Here is a 25,614-nt window from a genome sequence, read left to right as displayed (position 1 = left end):
TTTTCAGAAAGAGGGCCATACAGGTGAAATGCTCTTCTCATCACATCTATAATATCCCCTAACATCACTGGTAACATTAACCTTCATCAGGTGGTTAAAGTGTTTTTGCAAGTTTTATCCACTCTAAATTAACTGCTTTTTTTCCCTATAGTCTTTTCCTTGGAAGTGAGTCATTAAATATATTCTACTTTCCAGGAGAGGAGAGTATTTACATAAAGTCCTTGATATTTTTGCATTGAAGCATTGTCTCTTCTCTCCCACTTAAAAAAAATTTAGTCATTAATTTAAATCAGTATGGGCTCATGTATATTTATGTATTTATATTATTATATTATTTTCTAATGATTAAGTACAGGGATACATGTAGAGGTTTGTTACAAAGGTAAACCTGAGTCATGGGGGTTTGTTGTACAGATCATTTTATCACCCAGGTATTAAGTCTACTACCCATTAGTTATTTTTCCCTGATTGTCTCTTTTCTCACATCTGCTGCCCTCTGAAAGGCCCCAGTGTGAGTTGTTCCTCTCTCTGTGTCTATGTGTTCTCATCACTTAATTCTTACTTATAGGTAAGAACATGCAGTGTTTGCTTTACCATTCCTGTGTTAGTTTGCTAAGGATCATGGCCTCCAACTCCATCCATGTTCCTGCTAAGGACATGATCTTGTTCTTTTTTTATGGCTGCATAGTATTCCATGGTGTATATGTATCACATTTTCTTTATCCAGTCTATCATTGCTGGCAATTTAGGTTTATTTTGCACTTTGGGTTATAGTCTGATATTATGTTACTTGTTATTTATTACGCTGTTCAAATTGGTCCAGCTTTAGACATGGGGTGCTATTGGTATATGTCCATCCTTTTGTTTTCTGAACATCTCCATGCTTATTGTCACTACAGGAAGCTCTCTGTACATTGTCTTTTATATTCCTTGCCTTAGCCTTAGTAAGACCTTTTCTGTAAGGAGTCCTGATTCTTTTCATTGTAGAATGATACTTAAAAACCAAGATCTGGCAATGGGCTAGATAACTGTTGCTGAGTTGTCATTGCTTCCAGACTCTCACATAGGACGGTGCTTGATTATACGTATATAACCCCTGTTGGTGTACACACCTATAATTGTTTCTCTATCCATCTATATGTATATTAAGTCAAAAATAAGTTGTTACTGATGTCCACAACTCAAATTCAGTACTACAGCATTTATTCTAATCTCCCTTCTTGCTTATCAGTACCTTACTTCTCCAACATTAAGAAACCTAGTTCCCACAATAAAGTTAATTACATTCATCCGTGATATTAAACCTAAACTTAAGTTCTCCAAAAACAATTAAATTTTTGATACTATATTTTGGTTTTCAGCTACTGGTGATTACTGAAAATCTAGGTCTATTAGTGTTAGTTGTCTGTATTCCTAGGAAACATTGAATTTCACAAATATTAATGTAAATATATGACACTGTTTGTAATATTCTGTCCTAAAAGAAGCTAGTACATTATTCAAATAACTACTAACAATTTAATAAATTTATTTGTATATTTGCTAGCTTAATGATTTCTTGGCAAAACCTAGTTTTTTCAATGCCTATACATTTTTCTCCAATTAAGCTGATACTTTCCAATTTTCATATATTTTGCTACTGTCACTTTCCAGCAATAGGAGCAACACCCTAGTGCCTCACAGAATATATTGCTTTACCTTTTTATCTATCTGTCAACCTTGCATGAAATCAGCACACTAATCTTGCCCTATAGCAGTTGCTTGATTAATCTTTTGTCATCTGTCTACCTCACATGGTCTCTCCGTGAAACTGATTGACATTGTGCGTGACTTTAATGCTGATAAATTATCTCTCTTCCAGGACTACAGAATCCTCATTACACCAGAAAGATTACTTTTCTTGTTTTATGCTCCTCATTCTTCTCTCAAGTCACTGTAATTGAAAGAGGTCACTGAGTAGAACTTGGCAGTCTTTCCTTCTTTCACTCACCCATTCACCATGTATTTCTAGAACATTTTCTATGGATCACGTATCATGAGGGAGTGGAAAGTATTTTATTAATCACGGTATTTGTTCCCAACAATCAAAGGATCCCAAATGTAGACATACATGCAAAAACACACACATGCAAGTGAGTACAAGGAATTGTGTTGTAAACCCTACCTTAACGGTAGAAACCTGATGTGGTCTCTTTCTAGGCAGAACTCATATAATATTAAGCAAAAATCTACTCCTACTCCACTGCTGCTCCTGCATCTCAATGCCTATTCTAGGAGAGGAATAGTGAACAAAGCATCAGGGAAAGAAAATATTTGCACTGGAGTATAAAAAGCTGCAAGGTTCTCATGAGCCAAGAAATAGAGGCGCATTCCAGCCAAAGGGAAGAGGTGGTATGTACTAGTTGAACAATGCGTAGCCAAAGGCAGGAGTCATCATGGGGATTAGTAGCAAATTAGGCTCAGTAGTTCGATTAAAGCCAGATTCTGAAAAGCCTGGCATGGAGCAGACATTAATAAGTGTATTCGGTACATATATTGACAAAAATGACACAAAATGAAGCTTTGAGCTATACATTTTCCTGCTTACTTGTTAACAGTATTTATCCTAATGAGTCACAGGTCATTTTGTTAACTTGATTCCTATTCAGATGGTTGATGAAAAATTAATAAAATTATATGGATAATCAAACTCTTTGAAATGATATCTTAAGTTTGGTAAAGTGAATGTTAAATTAGATTTTTCCAATTTAAACATCTGCACTGGACACATTCACAAAATACATGTTTAGTATTTTAAAATGTAATTTTACTTTACAATATAACAGTAGTGATTGTTAATTGTCTTTTATTAAGCAAATACTATGATATAAGAATGTAATTTTTAGTTCTCATAATCATCCTTAAATTGAGGTAGCATTCACCTTGTTTTAGAGGTGAGTAAGCAAGGTGAATGTTAAAGCTCTGAGAGGTGAAGTGACAAGCCCAGTGTCACTCAGCCAGTAATGGCGCAGCAGAATTCAAAACAACATCTTTTTTTGGCGTAGATCCTGTGCTTTTTGGACTATACGTTTCTCATATATATGTATGAGAAAAGCCAAGTGTTTGGTTTATACCAGTTATCTTTGCTTTGGCTCTGATTTAAGCTGAGGCTTATACAACATTTAGGAAGGAAAAATATGTACTTTTACAATTTTGTAGAAATATTAGTAATTACTGAAACAGGTCAGAATGCTGTGGTAACAAAATTAGATAAATAATACTTATTTCTTTAGGCCTGGTGTGGTGGCTCACACCTGTAATCCCAGAATGTTGGGAAGCCAAGGCAGGTATATCACTTGAGGTCAGGAGTTTGAGAACATCCTGGCCAACATGGTAAAATCCCTTCATTGCTAAAATATGAGAATTAGCTGGGTGTGGTGGTGGGCACCTGTAGTCCCAGCTGCTCAGGAAGTTGAGGGAAAGGAATCACTTGAACCTGGGATGAAGAAGTTGTAATGAGCAGAGATTGCACCACAGGACTCCAGCCTATTCAACAAAGCAAGACTTTATCTGCAAAAACAAAAAAAGAAAGAAAATTTATTTCATATGGAAATATTTACTTTGCTGGGAAGGGTAGAATATTAAATAAGAAAAATAAAGGTGGACACTCTAGTATCCATCCTAGTTCTTAAAACGACTCAAATTGATTTATACTAGAATCACCCCTCTATCGCCAAGTTACATTATTATTCATATTCATCTCAGTTTGTTGGGTTTAAGTTCAGTACTGAACATTTTCTCTCCTGTTTTCTGTTTCTTTTCCCCCCATTTCTTTTCTAGCACCTAAGGAGATTGAGTTGTATATATTTAGTCATACCTTATCCTACTACCTTCCCTTGAAAATATCCTTGGCTGTAACTGAATATGTTTTGCATAGCATTTTTAACAAAAATAATATGGAGCCATAGTGACTCCACTTTCAAGACGGTTTTGCTCACAAACTTCTCTGCTTTCCTGACTTTTCAGAAAGTCCCATGCAATGTATGTTTTCCTAGAACACCTCATAGTCTAATGTAGAGATTATAGATAAGGCATTTATAAAAGTGCTGAATAACTACTGTATCTAGATATACCATTGAAATCTGAATATTCATTCAATATTTTTATCCTGGAAAAATGAAAAAAATAGTGTTAGAAAGCATATTATAAAATTATATGTATTATGATATAATTATGCATATAAAGCCACATGCATATTACAAAAAACATTATTTGTGCTTCTCTAGGGATTGTAGGATTCCGGGAGATATTATTTTCTTTTGCACACTTATATCCCAGATGATATTGTTCAAATTAAAGTTTATTGTTGTTATTATTGTGGTCATTTAGATGTTTCTGGTTTAATATATCCTTAAACATCATCACAATAAATGATAAATACAGACTTTTTTAAACCAGTAAATTGTAATCTGTTGCACATGTATACTAAATCAAATTGATTATGAATTTATGTATTGTAATTAAAGAATAGATTGATAGCATCTACTGATATCTTGGTGTTCTGAAATAGTGAGTGGGGTATAGCTACAGATGAAATTGATAAGTAGATTTGTCATAGGAATTTTGAGGGTAGAGATAGATATTATACATAGTAAAATATTACTTGAGATATATTTTAATAAAGTCACAAATAAGTGAACATGAAACCTACCCTAAGAAAATAAAAGTTACGTATAAGGGAGATTAGTTTCAAATGAAATGTTAAGGTTCATGAATTGATGGAGAAAAGTGGGCAAAGTTTGCTTTGTAACTGGACAAAATAAAATGTATAGGGCTGGTTGCCATGGCTCATGCCTGTAATCTCAGCACTTTGGGAGACTGAGGTGGGAGGATCACCTGAGGTCAGGAGTTTGAGACCAGCCTGGCTAACATGGGAAACCCCATCTCTACTAAAAGTACAAAATTAGCCAGGCATGGTGGCGTGTACCTGTAGTTCCAGCTACTTGGGAGGCTGAGGCAGGAGAATTGCTTAAACCCAGGAAGCGGAGATTGCAGTGAGCAGAGATTGCGCCATTGTACCCCAGCCTGGGCAACACAGTGAGACTCTATCTCAAAAGAACAAAGGAAAGAAAAGGTACAAACCCAAAGCCAAACAAATTAAAATGCTTCTAGAACAAGCATAAAAGCATGCAGTTGTCTTGCTTAGAGGTAGAATCCCTATCAAATAAGTGAAATCCTGACATGGGCAGAGAAAGAACATATCAAATGAACAGAAGCATTGAGTATCAGACAGGCTGCAAAAGAGCATTGACGTGTGGTTGTATGTTTTCTATTGGTAGACTTTCTGTGCATTTGCAGATTTTTCATTCTAGATGCATAGAATAAGCTGGAACTTGTGTGAGACAGATTATAGGCATAGAAAACACAAGGCATCTGTGTATATTTCAATCTTTTGAAGGACGTTTAACATTGTGTAGACAATAGGATCAAAATTCTTAAGTGCAGCTTTCTTATAGCAAAATAAAATGAGCATAAAGCCCACTATATATTTATATATTAGTGAAATTTGTAAATTACATATATATGTATTTTGGAGATAATAAGATCATGCAAATATAAAAATTGAAAAGTAGAAAATTCAGATATTTTAAGTGAATTTTACTTAGTAAGAGTAAAATCTTATTTTTTCCAAAATGTTATTGTTTTCATAATTTTTAATAAAGCCTAATAAGATTTTAGGCTTAATATTATTATAAATTTTGTTTATGGATGTTTTTGTGAGAGCAATATGATCAAACTTACTTTATTCATTCTGAAATTTTGCTTAAATATTTTATGCTGCAGATATTTGAAGATCTGGTTATAATTTCCGTTTGTTTTGGTACACATTTTAATGGCTATCAAAGTTGAAAAATACACCATAAAAACATATAAACCTCAGTAGAACAAGTTTACTGTGCTGTTTTTATCTTGTCACTGTATTTATTTTTCAATCCTATATATTAATTGTGACAAGCTGATATGTTGAAATTTTCATTCAATTACTCTTGTAGTCTCATCAAAACTCTTAATAATAGGTTTAACATATACAGGAACTGTTTATTTGAAGACTATAATCCTGAGTTTTTCAATTAAATGGATTTGTTTCCTAGGAGATCCGTGTACATTTTTGTCAGCAACAAAAACACATGGTGATAAACTCCCAAGTATCCATTTCAGAATTTTAAAAAGTTATATGAGTTGTTTTACCAAAAGCAGTTATTTCCTCACTGCTAAAATGTCACGTATACTTTAAAAGGACGAACTAATTGTGTTGACATGTCTGCTTCAAAAATATATACATGTATAAAAAATCTGTTATATAACATATTACTGACAGAGACTTTACCTAACAAGTCAGCATATGTAAAACACTGTCTTTTTCTTAAGGTTGCCAATTCTTTACAGTACTTTCTCTTAGATTAATAGCATATCTCTGTGTTGTCATATGGTTTTCATGATCAGTCGACTTTTCATTGCAAAGAATGGTAAATATCTAGAATTTAAAGACCTGTATTTATGGAATTGACCATTTGAAAGCATCTGTAGTATGTAAACTGCTCAGAAATGTTGAAAGCAATGGCTTAAGCCATCATTATTAACCCTTTTAAATTGTATAAATTCCACTGTTTTCATGAAAAACTCATTTATGATGGATGGACATATACATGGCTAACAGAGAGATCAGAGGTCATACCCCAAAATGTAAATCTGCCGCATATTAAAACTTCATAACTGCATTTTTATTATAATTTGATAAAGCAGTGGCACATAGTAGTAGGTGGATTTCAGAGATAGCAGTGGTAGGACTGCATGAAATGACTAGTGCATAGGATTTAGAGATCAAGAGAAGAAAAGAAGACTGCTGTGTTTCCAGCTTTGGTGAATGGGTGAATGAGTTTTTGATGCAATATAAATATAATGAAATGAAAAGCTCGGGGGTAAGAAATGAGTTAATTTTGTGATTCAGTCATCACTTTGATAGATACATAATTGATATGTCTTGTTGGCAATAGAATATTTGAATCCAAGGCTCAGCTAAGAGATGTGGACTAGATGTGTAAATCTTGGAGAGGTCAGCCTACCTGTGGTCACCAGATGGAAGGGACAGGACATCAGGGAAAGGGTGCAGGATAGGTAAATAACATGACTTAGGAATTTTTCCAGAGGAGTAGGGTGGGCAAAAGAAAGAAGCCCACTATGGGGCCGGGCACGGTGGCTCAAGTCTGTAATCCCAGCACTTTGGGAGGCCGAGGCGGGTGGATCACGAGGTCAAGAGATCGAGACCATCCTGGTCAACATGGTGAAACCCTGTCTCTACTAAAAATACAAAAAATTAGCTGGGCATGGTGGCACGTGCCTGTAATCCCGGCTACTCGGGAGGCTGAGGCAGGAGAATTGGCCGAACCCAGGAGGCAGAGGTTGCAGTGAGCCGAGATCGCGCCATTGCACTCCAGCCTGGGTAACAAGAGCGAAACTCCGTCTCAGAAAAAAAAAAAAAGAAAAAGAAAAAGAAGCCCACTATGAAGAGAAATCAGACTAAGCAGACAGCCAGGAGAAAATGGTGTCAGGAAATTCAGGTGAAAACAGAGTATCAAAAAGAGAAAATGAAAACTGTGCCAAACGCTACAGAGCTCACACAAAACATAGTCTGAAAAATGGTCATTCATCATAAAAAGCAATTGATGAAGTTCCAGAAGCAGTTTAAGCTTATCAGTGAGTGATAAAAACTAGTTTCAGTGAGTTGAGAGGAAATGAGATGAGAGCATAAAACTCAGTAGAAATGTCTTGCTCCTATATTTTTAAACATACCATTCTATCTGGAAAATAACTTTTATCTTCTCTTTTTATATGTTTATTTCCCTCATTTCTTTCTTCTTGTATTTACTCTTTCTGTGAATCTCCAGCTAAATGCAATTACTTAGTATTCTGCATTCCTATAGCACCCAGCTGCTAGCCTCATATTCTACTGAAGACGTTTCAGTTTACAGTCATTTAACTGGTAAGAGTAGAAGCTTCTTCAGAGCTGGTGGTACATCTGGGATAGGGCCTGTCTCTCTGAAGTAGTGGGGCATTCCACCTTTTCCAGATTATGGCATGAGGAGTTTAAATTAAAATTGAAATGTACTTGAAGACATCTATATCAGGCTTGGAAATAGATATACAAATATTCGATATATTAAACAATAAGGATAAGAATAACTGCAAAGTATAAAGAAAATGCTGAGTTATGAATTTGTATCAAACTTCAAAATAATTTTGTTTCAGTTTTTAAGAAGAGACTTGAGCTTCCTATGAACGTGTTTTTTCTTTAAAATCAGGCTACATGCTTAGAATGGCTAACTTCATACTTTTTAGTTGCTAACTTCTCCACACTTTTGTTAGTTCTCATCTAGAAAAACTCTGTTTACAGAAATTAGTAATAAAAATGTCGGCTGTTATGATTATTTATCACTTTTACAGAGTTTGGATTATTAAACAATTTGTCTTTCTAATTGACAACTTAAAATTGAAATTTCTTGTAACAATGGGTACAGATCTTGGCTTGTAGTAAAGGTTTTTCATGTTGAGTATTAAAAGAATAAGGATTCTTGATTTACACAACTCACAAGCATTGTTGGAAGAGTCACCTCACTGCCAAGATGAAGCTATTACAAAGCACATCAATTGCAAAGGGGCAGAAGTATTCAGTATATCTGAAGACAAAATTTGGGGGTGATCAATTGGAGTCACCTGTCACCACTCAACTTCTCTGTCCTCTGGCCCCCAGTTGACGGCACTTTGGACTGAGTTACAAGCTACATAGGCATCTAGAAGAATTCCTCTGGAATTTTCGTTGTCTTCTTCCGTTATGGGCAGTGTTCTGCAGCTGGCTAGCCATGTGGAAGATCATCTTTGTGACTGTCCTCTGGACCTTGCAGATAAGCAGTGAGTGCTCATTATCCTTCAATGTGCTAACTGCCTGTGAGACAGCAGAGAATGCTCCAATTCGTCTGAATCTCTCTTAGAGAAGAGATGGATAATTCTAGTTTAATATAGATTTGGCTGGCCGAAAAGTCTTTGGAAGTTCCAATCATCATCTGTTTATCCCCAAAACTGAGGTCAGTATTTTATGACATACCTATAAGCCTTCCACAGAAGAAGAAAAGGGACAGAGGGAAAGAGAGAGGAGGGGAGAGGAAGGGAGAGGAGAGGAGAAGAGAGGTACAAAAATTTATGTGATTGTTGAACACTTACAACGTGAAGATGCTGTGTTTTGGGGAAGACACCGAAGTGCATAAAATTACCCTGCCTAGAGACATAAAACTCACAAGTAACTGCAATACAAGATAGAGTGCAGTAAACATAATGAGGGTAAAACTCAGTTCTGTGAGAATTCATTTAAAACTGATTCGTTTATATCCACAGAAATTAAATGATCTCAAATATATAATGAATACATAATATGAAATAAGTGTTTCAAACTTGATAGGTTCCTTATATTTTACACAGCAAAACAGTTTGTAAATTTTCAAACAGCCAACAGTTTTGATTATGAAAGATAAATGATGAAAATAAAGCAATGCCTGAACACAATATATAATGTGTATATTTCTGATTTAGAAAAAAATTTTCAATCATTTTCACTGGTTTCATCGCACTCTAGGTATAACAATAATCTAGGTATAAGAATAATATGTGTCTAGTCTGTGATATAATTATTAATTATTGTACTGGCTTGTAAAAACATGCAAAGATTGAAATTTTTCAGTAATTCAGATACTCTGAAGTAGTCTAAGAAGACTTACATTGTACCAGAAGATAGCACGTTGCCTCATATCCCTACATGTTATATTATTTTCATGGAAGATTAGTACTAAATTGTGATTTCTACATGATGGAGTGTGAACTTTACAGGAAGGTCTTCATATTTAAATCAGGTAAACATTAAGCCACATACTACCTTAAACCTAGCTCTAAAGACATGTTGCAATGACATGATCATTTGTCAACAGGAGACCACTGACTTTTCTCCTGAAATAATTGTATTTCCATTATATAAAATTGTATGTTGACTGGTTTATTAATGAATTGCAATAAAAAATAATTTGAAATGTTAGGTGGCATTTTGTGCACTTTTTTATTGTTGAATACTTTTTCACTAATTAACATTAAACCCTTCATAATCCTTTATCATAGCATTTCATAGTCATGAAATTGCCTGTGATTATACATAAACATTGATATTGATCTTTAAAATCTACTATTAAGCACCAACATAATTAAGAAACATAAAGAGGTACTTCTTAGACCCTTTGTGTTACTATAACAACACAATAGAGATACTGCTTAGTCCCTTTGTGTTACTATAAAGGAATAGCTGCAGCTGAGTAATTTATAAAGAAAAGAGATTTATTTGGCTCATGGTTCTGCACAAGCTGTACAAAAAGCACAGTGCCAGCATCTGCTTTCTGTGAGGGTTTCAGGCTGCTTCCACTCATGGCAGAAGGAGAGCAGAGCTGGTGCTTGCAGAGATCACATGATGAGAGAAGCAAGAGGGAGATAGGGGAGGTGTCAGGCTCTTTTAAACAACCAGCTCTAGTGGTAACTATTAGAGAGAGAATTCACTCACTGCTACAAGAAAGGCACCAAGATATTCAGGAGGAATATGGCCCCATGACCCAAATCCTCCCGTTAGGTTTCACCTCCAAAATTGGAGATCATATTTCAACATAAGAATTGGAGTGATCAAACGATAACAGGTACCAAATTATTTTATCTGAGTATTTATTTCATTTATAATTAAATCATAGATTACATATTGAAATTTATTACATAATTGGAAACAAAACTTAATATATTCAAAGCTGTCCACTAATTAGAAGGTATCTATGCTAGTATTGAAAAATACATTTTGTAACTTAATTGCGTTTTCTCTAAATATGTAACAAATTTAAAATCTTAATTTTTTATATATTTTTAGAAATCTAAACCCCATTGTTATGTTTCCATGTATAATGTACTTATTAAAATATTACAGTTCTAAATACACACAAAATTCTCATCTACATTTTAATGTAATTTTTGTTATAAAATAGTTTTAGATTTACAGAGAAATTATAGAGTACAAAAAATTCCAGAAACTCCACACCCAGTGTCTCCTGTTATTAATATTTTGCATTGGTATAGTACATTTGTGGTCTATATTGGTAAACGTTCCATGTGAGTCTAAAAAGAATGTATATTCTGCTATTTTTGGATAGAATATTTTATAGATATCCATTAGATCATGCTGATGATAGTACTGATCATGTCATCTTTATTTTTACTGACTTTCTTCCTGCTGGATTTATCAATTACTGAGAGGGGTGCAATAGAAGCTCTAACTATTATGGTGAATTTGTCTGTTTTTCGCTGTGATTCCATAAATATTTGCATCAAGTATTTTGATGCTTCATTGTTAGGTGCATACACATACAATATTTTTGGAGATTTGACTCCTTCATCATTATGTAATGCCCTTCATTATCCCTGATAATTTTCTTTATCATAAAGTCTGCTTTGCCTGCTATTGATATATTGATCCAAAATTTCTTTTTATCAGTTGTTAACATGGCATATATTTTCCACCTCTTTATTCTTAACCTAGCTCTGTTTTTATATTTAAAGTGAGTTTTTGCAGGCAACATATAGTTGGATCTTGTTTTATTTATGTACGCTAACAATCTTTGTCTATAATTATGTTTTTGATCAATCAGTTAAACTTATAATAATCTATTTTATCACCTAGGATTTAGAAAGAACTTTAAGACAGTAAACCTAAAAGCTAAAATATAAAAGGAATGTCTATACATGTATTAAGTGTTTCTGATTGTGAAAGTATTTTATTACTTAAATAATTAAATTTAAATCTAGCAGCACTAACACTTTGTACAAATGGAAATTCAGCAGTCTTATGTATTAATTGCTTAATTAATACATTTTCAAAATCAATCTGCCCACATCTATTAATCTTAAAAGCTTACATATAATAGGAATCAATCCTAGTCCTATAGAAGTATCCCAAAGGAAAAAGTGTATCAGTGCATCAAATTATACACAAAAATATTTTTGTTATAGTGTTTTTAGTATTAACAAGAAGGAAGCAGAATGGGTAGAAGAAAGGAATGAAGAAAAGGCAGAGAGATAGGAGAAATGTAAAGGAAATAAATGTATATATTGTGACCTATGTATCCAGTGGACTCTCTGTGGAAGGGTTTCTAGTCTGTTTCGAAAAGTGAGAAAAGCAACATTCAGAGACAAATATATTATCACACTATTTCTATAATACAAATGATGAAAATGTCTTATATATGTGAATATACTTGTAGGTATATATGTACACACATGTGGACATATGTATATGTGTTGTACATATATTGCTTATGAACATAAATAAGCATATATGTGTGTGATTAGATGCATATCTAAGGAGTGGTAGAAATGATGCCTGAAAGGTTATTGACAGTTAACTTGGAGTAGGAAGTTGGAAGGGTAAAAAAGGGAAAGTTGGGAGGAGAGAAGGGGAGAAAAAAAGCACAACATAAATATCCATGATAGAACAATGAAGAGCTATATAATATGTACTTAAATTAGATGCTTCTACATAACTCATAATGAGATTTATGATAGGATATTTACCAAAGTATTATTTTCTCAGAAGTAGTCTAATTTTAAAAAATTTTATGTTGTATAAATTATTCACAAATCATTCTAATATACTTATAGATAAATGTATGTTGGGTTTTTAATTTTAATAAGAAAATTTTAATTGTAAAAATAAATAAAATATGAGTGACATTTTAAATGGTTTGCAATTAATTGAATTCCATGAAGTTTTGGATTGTGCCTTGATCTTTCTGATTATCATGAGTAATTTTTAAAAACTTTTAGATTATATGGCTAATGTATTGCTGTTCTTTGTTGATTATGTAGCAATAGATGTTTTATGATAAAACAATTAAAATGTTTCTGTTTACCTCCTATACTGATTTCTCTCTCCATTTACTGACATTCTATCTTCCTTATGTAGATTTTCTGGCATTAAACAATAAAAACAATTTCCAGTTTTTATAATGCAGTAAATATTTCTGGAATGTAACTTCTTATTACCCTTGCCTTAATAATTGTATGTGTTAAGGAATCAGTAAGAAAAATTTGTTGAATTCATTATTTCTGTCAAAACTTACAACTGATAAAATGAATCTACCTAGCTTAGGAGCTCTACTATTATTAGCAAATCCACTTGTAATTTACAATATATTTCAATATTACAAATTCTTGTTATTTTATAGAGAGAATAAACTAAATAAATATCTTCAAGTTTTGGTATCTCCAACTAGATTAGAGGACTCTGTAGTGCTTCAAAGATACTATCTTTGAGAATAGAATTGCATATGAAAATATGATTGTTTTTCTGTGTTGTTCTAGTCCTCTGCTTTTACATGTTGTATAGTATTTAACCTTAATGTATAAATGCTGTCACAAGAGTTATGATTTCGATTGCTAATATTTAATTTTATCTATTTTCTTTAAAATTTTTTTCCACGGCCATCCATTGGCAAAGATACTTTTCAAAATAGTCCATCTATTTTAGTTGCATAATGTTATTTAAAGGGTTAAAGTGATGGTTTCTCTATCTGGAGAGGTAGAAAGAATTACTATTATGACATGATTTCAGATCAATGTTAGATTTTAATGCTCATGCTATCATAATTAGCACTAGCATAAAAAAATATGGCAATGTAAAAATGATTTAAAGTAATTAACTAGTTGAAAGGGCTGCCGTGTGGATGCTGTGCCACTTTCTTTTAAAATCTGACACCTCTACATGAACACGGTGATCGGTTTGCTGAGCTGTTTCAGTCCTACAGTGACCAAAGCTCAACCACTGGGGAGATAAATGCCTTCAATTGTTTGAGGATTCACTGGAGACCCTGAGGAGCAGAGAACAATTAAGAAATAGATAAATCTAAGGCATAGAATAAAGAACACTAGATGTCAAGTATAAAAATGATAGGGTGTTAGTAAATGCTAAGCACTAAAAACCTCTCCATTTTATCCCAGCTTGGTTATATATTTTCACTTAAAATGAGATCTGTTAATCCCTGCTTATAGGCTTTTAAGTCTCCAACTTCTGCTGCTAAATGCTCACTATTTTTTCTGATTCCTTGATGCCAGCGATGTTCAAACTAAGTTCATTAAATCAGTGGAAATCCCTATGAATACCCAAGCAATGATTTAGATTAGCATAGTTGTTTGGTTTCTGCATGCTGAATGTAATGCAATAATATTTTATTCTGGAAATGGAAAAGAGTCTCTCATACCTTATAATCCTTATAGAGCAATACTAGTCAGTCTTGCATATTATTTTTCAGATTTTCTATATATTTGTGTAACTACAATCATTGCAACTATTGTCGTTTTAAAATATTCTGCTGTCAGTATTTTGAATTTCTGTGGAGTTTTTTTTTTCAGTTAATATTGGTTATACCTGCTGAACAAGAACAGAATCCTAAAGAAAAGCGTTTAAGGGGGTAGACTAACAGCTAGAAAAGAACAGCAGAAAAAGCCTGAACTGTACACCTGACCCCAGGTTTAATATCTATCACTCACCTTCTCTGCTAATTCTGCATTGTTTTTCTTCAGTTAATGCCAAAAAACAAAAATCAGTGAGATGATCAAATGAAATTACATAGAAGCAAGACAATAAGTATTTATTAAGACATATGAATATTGTTATGAGAGCTCTAACTCAAGAGGAATCTTATAGAGATGGTGGAAGAACATCTGAGTATATTGTGTGTGTCTGTGTGTGTATGTGTATGTAACAATTGTTCTTACTACATTTATCCATTACTTCCAAATGCAAATCCAATGTCTACTGTTAGATGACTGCTTATATTCTGATCTTGATAGAGAATGCTCTTGATCACATATAGAAAATTGGCATGTCAGTTTCAATAACCACAATTGTCAACAAAACCAAGTAATTGCCATTTATGTGGACTTCAGATCATATGAAAACACTTTTTTTAAGCACTAATAACTATTATTTCCTTTTCTTATGTTTCCTCCATTTCTTTCAAATAACAAATATACGTTATAATTTCTTACATTCATGCTTTTAATAGTTTCCTAGTGCAAGTTTAATTGGTCTTTCTTAGTATTGTTTGATACAGTTTTGTATAAATCCATTTGAGACACAATAATAAAAAATCTCTTCTTGAAAAAAAATCATAATAAAATAAACTCTCTTAAATCCAGGGAGAAATCACTCTGTTAACACTTGATATTGATTTCAAAAAGTGTCTTTCTTTTTCCATTCTTAAAAAAATGTTTAATCAATTGGCATTTCACCCATACTATTAATGTTTTTAAAATGCCATATTTTCACAATATGATGCATTTTCTTTAACTGAAAAAATTACAAATAGTTTAGTTGTAACTATATTTTTATAAAATAATTTCAGAAATATAATTTTAGAATGATTATTAGCACAATTTTCTCTATCAGACAAAATGTGTTATTAATAGCCTTGTATTCTATAAGTCCTTTAAAGATGGTAACTAAAAACATAATTTATTCTGGGCATTGTAAAATGATTTGAAAGGAAGTTCGAAGAGTTTTATAGTCTGTCTTCCTCAAAGTGTCATTTATTTATTTAATTAGCTAGTTAGAGATGAAGTCTTTCTTGCCAGGCTGGAGTTCAATGGTACGATCTCAGCACATTGCAACCTCTGCCTTATTGGTTCAAGTGATTCTCCTGCCTCAGCCTCTCCAGTAGATGGGACTACAGGTGCGTGCCACCAAACTCAGCTAATTTTTTTTTTTTGTATTTTTAGTAGAGACGAGGCTTCATCTTATTGGCCAGGGTGGTCTCTATGTCTTGATCTCATGATCTACCCACCTCGGCCTCCCAAAGTGCTGAGATTACTGGCATGGGCCACTGTGCCTAATCAATTTTTGTATTTATTTATTTTTTTTTAGTAGACACAGGGTTTCACCATGTTGGCTAGATTGGCCTTGAACTGCTGACCTCAAGTGATCCTCCAGCCTCCACCACCCAAAGTGCTGAGATTACAGGTGTGAGCCACTGTATTGATAGAGAAAGCCCTTCAAAGTGTCTTTAGATGATTCATAGAGGTGAGAAGAAGCAGTGAAATGGTAACTTTAAATTATAGCACTATAGGATATACAGTAGGAGGAAAAACAAAAGTCATTTCTAAACAACTTCTACTTTATGGAATGCCAGATTTATTTTCATCAAGTCCCGGATCAGCTTTTGGATCCTTAATATTTCTTGAGGTTATACTATTATTTCAAATGCTTAATATTTTATGCTTGTGAAACAGCCGGGACATTTTGATGGAGCTCAGTAAAAAATAGTAAATGCAGAATACTCATTTTGTCTTTTCTAAGGAAAAAGAAAAATAGTCTTGAGAAGTTATCATTATTTAGACACTCTGGTCAACATGATTCATTTGCAGATTTTAAAAAATTCTCCTGTAAATTAGAATACTTTTTTTCTATTTTATTCTATATGTATTATTATGTAGTATAGATACAGATACAGATGAATACAAAATTAAGCAGATGGGGCAGCATGGGCAAAAGGCTTCAGAGTCACCACAGTTCCTTCCAACTCGTGCCCTGTGAGCATGCTAAAGTGTAAAAGGTTTCTATAAAAACTCATTCAGCTAAATCAGATAAAGTGCAAAATGGGCTTCTTTAAAAGCCCATTCACTTAAATCCATTAAACAATAGTTAAATAATCTAGCTTTGGGTTTTTGGGCAATCTCAGTGTTAGGGATTGTATTCTGAATCACATTTTTCTGTTTCTGTTCATTGCTCCAATAGTAAAGGCAAATTGTAGCCAGGCTTCAACTTGTATCTAAGACTTGAGAGCTTGCACTTTGTGTACTAATTACATTCCTGGCTCCATCAGTTTTGAAATTTTTTCTTTGCTTTGTTTTAAAAAAATTGTATTAAATGTACATTATGTCTTTCTGCATCATTGGCATTCTTGTAAGCCATCTTAATCATTTTTGAAGATGTATGTGGCATAAAATAAATAATGAATACAAATTAAATGTTAATGAATTTATTGATTTTACAATAAATGGTAGCAGGTAAAATGGAATATTTATTAGAATATTAGCTAAACTGGTAGATAAAACAGGTAATTTAAAATACATATCAAACAATTGGCACTGGCACAACTACCACCACCGTTATGTCCATGATTAATAAACAGTTGCTCTTCCAACTTGATTTCGATTGCCACCTTATCAGGGAAGCCCAATACATATTTTCATTTAAGAAAGGAAGAATGAGTAGTTATTTGTGACATGGATTTCTGGATACTGGATACATAAAGGTTAACAAATTATGACCTTATTCTTTACATAATATTATAAGACAGAGAAATTTTGGAAGGGAATTTTACAAGTAGTGATATTAACCACCATTAGTAGCAGCAGCAACAGCTCTCTATCATGACATATACTAATAAAATGCTATAAAACTGTTAAACAAGAGAAAACTTACTAAGGCCTCTATAGACCATGAGAATCATCCTGATACTTATCACTAAAAAATTATCTACCCAATTGATACCCTACATGATGAAAAATTTTTGCCGATATGCCAGAAAGCTCTGTTCTCAAGCTTATTGAATATGTTCACCAGTGACTTGGATGAAGAAGCAAATACACGTTCATCAGCTTGTGAATAACATGAAGCCATGAGAAATAGCAAAATGCAGCATGATAAATCAGTAACCACAGAGCTCTCCAATAAAATAAACTAATAAATATCTATCCAAAATAGGGCAGATATGACGTAGCAGGAATATGTGTGGTACTGAAGATTTTATGCAATAGTAATTGTTATTTATTAAAAATAACTATGATATAATTGTTTATTAAAAATCCGATGCTTTGACTATGCTGAATCAGACGTAGAATATTGTGCTAGTCTGCTTGGGCTGCCATAGCAAAATATCATAGGCTGAGAGGCTTAAGTAAAAGAATATTATACCCACAACTAAAGTTTTATACCTTCGTAGGATACACTACAGTGCCAGGCATATGTATATATGCATATATTATTCAAAAACTCATTTGCAAATGAGTTGTATATTTAATTGCTAAATAAAAGAAAATAAGACTGAAAATTTGATTTATTAATATTACTAAACTATTTCCAGAAAAGACTTTCTTCAAAATTTTATTAAAAAGATTTAAATCAAGTTGTCATGAAATTTAAAGTTCTTTCTTTCAATCTACCTACTCATAAAGTTGACAGTGGAAACCTTCTTGATTAGTCCTTCATTTTCAGATATTTTAAAACAAAATGGTTTAATGAATTAAATATGGTATAATTTGATGTATATATATTAATATTAGTCTTATTCTCCTAGTTGACATTTTTCTCCTAAGTAAACACGTTAAATGAGACCATTGATGTTAAAGTTTTTAGATATTGAAGGGTCTAGGATTTGAGATATGCTGAAGGAAACATCAGAGATGATAACACTGCCAGGAACTACAAGAAAGCACTGAACCATAATAAAATAATAAATTACAGTGTTCTTATATAAACATTTGTTATATCTGGCATACTTCAGTTAAACATTTATTTACCTATAGGATTGGAAGAAAGTCTATACTCTTTTCATAAACAGGCTATGTGTTAAAATTGTCATCCAGTAATAGTAAACCAGAATATATTTATGTCATTCTAATGCCTTGTTCCTATTACTCATGTGTTACTTTAGAGGTATTAGTTTAATTTAATTTACTGAGATATATAATTATACAATTAACTAACTTATGTTTTTAGTTGAAATATAAACTATAACGGTTCTGGCATCTTTGTAATAGCAAATACATTAGGAAGTGTGACAGTGTCAGATTCCATGGGTTTTTATGAGATTGAATAAGAATCCTTTGGTTGTTTCAATAAGTCAACCAAAATATTTATTAGGAGTCTACTGTAATCAGTGTTTAGCATACTATAATCCATTTCCTGATAGTGCTATTTCAGTTTAAAAATAGGTGCAGGAACTATCGCTGTATGAATTATGGAAGATCAACATTTTCTACATTATCAACATAATATAGATGAAATCAATTAATTGTACACAAAGCAACCTGCTTAAGAAACAGTTTATATAGGGTAAATATTTGCAACTCTAAGACAAGAAATTGAAATATATAAAGAAGCTATATGGACAATTAAAACATTGCCCCAATAGTACTTATGCATAGTTAATAAGAGTATACACAAATATATACATAAAAATACTTCCTCAATAATAAAAGAAATGGAAATCAAAATCACGAAGTTGTTTTCATGCTCATAAAATGAGCACATATTTTTAATTGAATAGTCAAGACCAGCAACTTTAAGATGAAATAAATATGTCACTAGAGAGCATGTAAACAGTATCACTTTCTGAATTATTCAATTGGTTATTCCCCTTTGTGTGATCCTTATTCTCTTTTCTAGTAACTAATCAGAAAGTCAATATAATTTATATATGAAAATGTTTTTCTGTTTCATTCATGACAAAAATTTTGGAGAAGATCACACAAATGTTTAGTAGGAAAATTATGTCAATTCACGTAAATATTATGAAGGCTTTGAAGTGACATTTAAGAAGATCTTTAATGATGAGAAAATGTTTATTATATAATATTGTATAATGCTGAGGTTTTGTTGTTGTTGTTTTTTACTTTGTTGACTTTTTTTTTTCAGGACTTTATATCATTCCCCTGCCTTCTGGCCTCTATGTCTTTTAACAAGAAATCAGATGTTCATTCTATTGAGGATCACTTGTAAATACATGATGAGATGCTTCTCTTGCTTTCAAAATTCTCTTTGGCCTTGAGTTTCCACAATTTGAATATAATGTTTCAGTGTGGATCTCGCTTGAGATAGTCTGCATGAAAATCCTTGAGCTTCTTGGATGTGTATCTTCATTTTATATATATATACATATATATATATATATATTTTTTTATAGCACTTTAGGTTCTGGGGCACATGTGCAGAACATGCAGGATTGTTGCATAGGTACATACATGGCAGTGTGGTTTGCTGCCTCCATCCGTGTCACCTATATCTGGCATTTCTCCCCATGTTACCCTTCTTCAACTCCCTACCCCACACTGTCCCTCCCATATTCTCCCCAACAGACCCCAGTGTGTGATGCTCCCTACCCTGTGTCCACATGTTCTAATTATTCAACACCCGCCTATGAGTGAGAACATGCTGTGTTTGATTTTCTGTTCTTGTGTCAGTTTGCTGAGAATGACGGTTTCCAGATTCATCCATGTCCCTACAAAAGACACAAACTCATCGTTTTTTATGGCTGCATAGTATTCCATGGTGTATATGTGCCACATTTTTCTTGTCCAATCTATCATCGATGGGCATTTGGGTTGGTTCCAGGTCTTTGCTATTGTAAACAATGCCACAATGAACATACCTGTGCATGTGTCTTTATAATAGAACGATTTATAATCCTTTGGATATATACCCGGTAATGGGATTGCTGGGTCAAATGGAATTTCTATTTCTAGGTCCTTGAGGAAGCACTACTCTGTCTTCCACAATGATTGAACTAATTTACACTCCCACCAACAGTGTAAAAATATTCCTATTTCTCCATATCCTCTCCAGCATCTGTTGTCTCCAGATTTTTTAATGATCGCCATTCTAATTGGCGTGAGATGGTATCTCAAAGTAGTTTTGATTTGCATTTCTCTAATGACCAGTGATGAGCATTTTTTCATGTTTGTTGGCCTCATGTGTCTTCTTTTGAAAAGTGTCTATTCATATCCTTCAGCCACTTTTGGATTTTTTTTTTTTTTTTTTGTAAATCTATTTTAGTTCTTTGTAGATTCTGGATATTAGCCCTTTGTCAGATGGGTAGATTGCAAAAATTTTTTCCCATTCTTTTGGTTGCTGGTTCACTCTAATGATGGTTTCTTTTGCTGTACAGAAGCTCTGGAGTTTAATTAGATCCCATTTGTCTATTTCTGCTTTTGTTGCCAATGCTCTTGGTGTTTTAGTCATGAAGTCCTTGGCTATGCCTATGTCCTGAATGACATTTCCTAGGTTTTCCTCTAGGATTTTCATGGTGTTAGGTCTTATGTTTAAGTCTTTCATCCATCTGGAGTCAATTTTAGTGTAAATTGTCAGGAAAGGGTCAGTTTCTGCTTTCTGCACACTGCTAGCCAGTTTTCCCAACACCATTTATTAAATGGGGAATCATTTCCCCATTGCTTGTTTTTGTAATGTTTGTCAAAGATCAGATGGTTGTAGATGTGTGGCATTGCCTCTGAGGCCTCTGTTTTGTTCCATTGGTCTATATCTATGTTTTGGTACCAGTACCGTGCTATTTTGAGGTTTGAAAAGAAGACAAGGTAGATAGATCCCAAATAAATAAACAAGGAAATGGAGATGAGAAACAAAGATGCTGAAGTGCTAAAACCATTTCCTTGATGCAATGAAGTTATGGTTTTTTTTTCCCTTAGTCTTTACATGTTTATGACTTTTCCAACATTCTGCAATGACTATTGGGGAGAACAAAATAAAAAGATATTTTATATCCTGATGATAACAAGCTTCCATTAAGGACATGGTGGGATAGCCTCTTCAATAAACTGTGCCTAGTAAGCGGGATAAACTATGCAGAAGAATAAAACTAGCCCCCTGATTTTCCCCTTAGGCAAACATCAACTAAAAATAGATCAAAGACAAAAATGTAAGACCTGGAACTATAAAACCACTGGAAAAAATTTAGGGGAAATGCTTCAGGACATTGGAAAATAATTTTTTGAAGCACAGGCAGCAAAATAAAAAATAAACAAGTAGTATTATTCCAAACTAAAAAGGTTCTGCACAGAAAAGGAAAGAATCAATGGAGTAAAAAGAATGAGAGGAAAATATTTGCAAACTATTCATCTGACAAAGAATTAATACTCAGCATATACAAGGAACTCAAACACCTCAACAGTAAAAAAAACCCAGATAATCTTACTTAAAAATGAGCAAATTATCTGAGCAGATATTTCTTAAGACATACAAATAGCCAACACATATATGAAAAAATGTTTGACATCACCAATTATCAGGGAAATGAAAATCAAAACAATAATGAGCTATCATCTCACACCACTTAGGATGGCTATCATCAAAGAGACAAAATACTAATGCTGGTGAGGGTGTGGAGAAAAGGAAATACATTGTTGGTGGAATGTAAGCTGGTACAATGGAGAAAATATGCAGGTTCCTCAAAAAAAAAAAAACAAATAGAACCACCATATAATCCAGCAATCCCACTACTGGGCATTATTTATTCAAAGGAAAAGAAATCAGTTTTTCAAAGAGACATGTAAATCTCCATGTTCATTACAGCACTATTCACGATAGCCGAGATATGAAAACAACCGAAGGGTCCGACAACAGAAGAATGGATAAAGAAAATGTGGTACATATACACAGCAAAATATTATTCAGCCATAAAATAATGAAATCCACTTGCAACAACATAGATGGTACTGGAGGACACTATGCCAATGAAACAAGCCAGAAACAAAATTAAACGCCACACATATTCTCTCTCTTCTGTGGAAGCTAAAAAAAAATAAAAAGTTGTCCTTTTAGTGGTAAAAAATAGAATGGAGAATACTAGAGACTGAGAAGGATGGGGGAAGGCAGAGATAGGGAGAGATTTATTAAAGGATACAAAATTACTGCTAGATAGGAGGAATCATTTGTTGTATACCACTGTAGGATGAATATAGTTAACAAGAATGTGTAGTTTCATATAGTTAGAAGAAGGATATTGAGTATCTCCAACAAAAAGAAATCGTTAATGTTTAAGATGAATGATATGCTAATCTCCCTGGTCTGATTAATATGCATTATATACCTCAAAACATCACCATCCCAATGAATATGTACAATTATTATTTTTCAATTAAAAAATTAAAAATAGCAAGGTGATCTAAATTTGATCTACAGTGCTTCTCTGTCTAATACATATAGCAGATTTTTTTAAACTAATGTAGTGATTATTTGTAAAGGAAAACTGTAGAACAAGTACAAAAATAAACCTCTATAAATATAAGTTGTTAACTAATTTTTGAGGTAATACATTGTTAACACTTGAAGGGAAATCTGCATAAAGTATTGAAAATCATGACCCATCAGAGAAGGAATTGTCCCAATTTATTCAATAGTCTTCAGAAAGAAATCGTCTATTAAACATCAAAATAATGCCATTACTTGTTGATCTAACCCACTCCTGGATTTTATCCTGAAGAAATAATTTTAGATTATATAGAAGTTTATTACTAAAATAATAATTATTATTTTAAAAATTAACTGAATTTAAAAAACTTTCTCTTGTCTGTTATTTTTTAAAATAAATTAGTTTCAATACATAAATGCAATTCAATGTTATACAGTTATTAAAATTATGTTTCAAAATCTATGCAGTGTCAGGCCATGTGCAGAGACTCACATCCAATCCCAGCAATTTGGAAGGCTGACCTAGGAGGATCACTTGAGCTCAGGAGTTTGAGACCAGCCTGGACAACATGGCAAAACCTCATCTCTACAAAAATTAGCCTTGCTTAGTAATGCATGCCTGTGGTCTCAGCTACTCAGGAGGCTGAGGTGGGAGGATCCCTTGAGCCTGGGGACATCGAGGATACAGTGAGCCAAGATCATACCACTGCACTTCAGCCTGGGCAACACAGTGAGACCTTGTCTCAAAAAAAAGTCTATGCAATATCATGATGAAAAACTTAACATACAAGGTAAAGTGCAAAAGTAAAATGCAAAATAGTGCTTTTAAGATCCCAATGGAGTAAAATGACACATGCTTATTTATATGTAAAAGAAGGTAAAAGAAACACATGGGACCACTAACAGTAATTATCTCTGGATGGTGAGGTTATAGAAGACATTTTTACTGTATTTTATCCGTATTTCAAGTTTTCTAAACTTGAGCGAGATCTTGGCTCACCGCAGTCTCTGCCTCCTGATTCAAGCGATTCTCCTGCCTCAGCCTCCTGAGTAGCTGGGACCACAGACACCCACAACCATGCCCAGATAATTTTGTATTGTTAGTAGATATGGGGTTTCTCCATATTGGTCAGGCTGGTCTTGAACTCCCAACCTCAGGTGATGTGCCTGTCTCAGCCTCCCAAAGTGTTGGGAATACAGGTGTGAGCCACCATGGCCAGCCTACATTTTATTTTTATGGAAAGAAGTTTCTCAAAATATTTCAGAAAATTATCAAATGTATGGTAAAAATGGCTAATGAAATGATTGAATTTTTTATCTGATGTGAATTAAGAAAAAATACAACTGTATTTAGCTTAGAATACACAAATGTATGAATTGCAAATATCTTATCTCCATAAACCATTTCTAAGGGAATTTGAATGGGGATCCATTCTACACTGTAAGAGCAAGCTTTTGCAGAGAGTAGATTAGATTTTCTACATACTTACTGAATTTTCAAAACCTGTTCTGTCAATTACTAAGAGTATGGACTTAAAATCTCCACAATTTATTTTAGATTTTTTGATTTCTCATTTTGTTTCTGTCAGGTTTTTTTTTTTTTTTTTACTGTATTTTGAAGGTTTGTTATTTACTGCATTCTCATTTAGGATGGTTATGTATTTGTATTAAAGTTATCAGTTAATCATTACATAATAGTGCATTTACACTCACTTTTCTCTATAATACAGACATACCAGCTTCCTTAATGCACCTGGTATATATTGTCCAATTCTCATTTTCAATTGGTTTGTATATTTTTAGTGTTTACCTTTTGGGCAGCATATTACTGGGCTTTATCTTTGTATTATTTTGACTAACCACACTTTTGAAGTGGAGTGTTTAACCTTTTATGTTTATTATAATTATTGCTATTGTTGATTTAAATATTTGATCTTGTCATTTGTTTTCTCTTTCTCTGTCTCTATTAACTATTTTGTCTTTCTGCCTTCTTTGGATTAATTAAACATTTTAATGATTTTATTTTACTTTATTCATTTTTAAATAGTTATTTTTCTTTCCTTTATACTTTGAGATATACACACAATAAAATTCACACTGTATATGTATAAAATTCAATGATTTCTTATACAATTTTAGAGTTGTACAACTCTCACCTCAATCCAGCAACAGAATATTTTTCTCATTTCAAAAAGTTCCCTTATGACTATAATTAAATCACCCTTCTTCCCACAGTTCTAGACAAGCAATCACTTCTCTGTCTTAATAGATTTTCCTTTTCTTGGAATTTCATGTAATTAGAAACATACGTCTTTTATGTCTGGGTTAGCATAATGACTTTGAGGTACTGTCATAAAATAATATGAACTTAACACACTTTGGTTTTGTGTTCACCAGTTGACAATATTTAGATTATTTGCAAATTGGGACTAATAGGAATCATTTTGCTATGAATATTGCATATTAGTTTTTGGGTAGATTTATGTTATCGTTGTTATTGAGTAGATTTCTAGTGTGGGAATTGCTGG

General features: G+C 33.0%; 1 protein-coding gene across 2 annotated transcripts in view; it reads left to right on the top strand.

Annotated features, from left to right (window-relative positions):
* Nucleotides 1-25,614, top strand: part of LOC118145584 (uncharacterized) — a 440,827-nt gene that overhangs the window by 3,579 nt on the left and 411,634 nt on the right. The gene's annotated exons all lie outside the window — the stretch shown is intronic.

This window comes from Callithrix jacchus, chromosome 10 (genome assembly GCF_049354715.1).
Source record: "Callithrix jacchus isolate 240 chromosome 10, calJac240_pri, whole genome shotgun sequence".
Taxonomy (NCBI): domain Eukaryota; kingdom Metazoa; phylum Chordata; class Mammalia; order Primates; family Cebidae; genus Callithrix; species Callithrix jacchus.
This window is presented reverse-complemented; position numbering and strand designations above follow the sequence as displayed.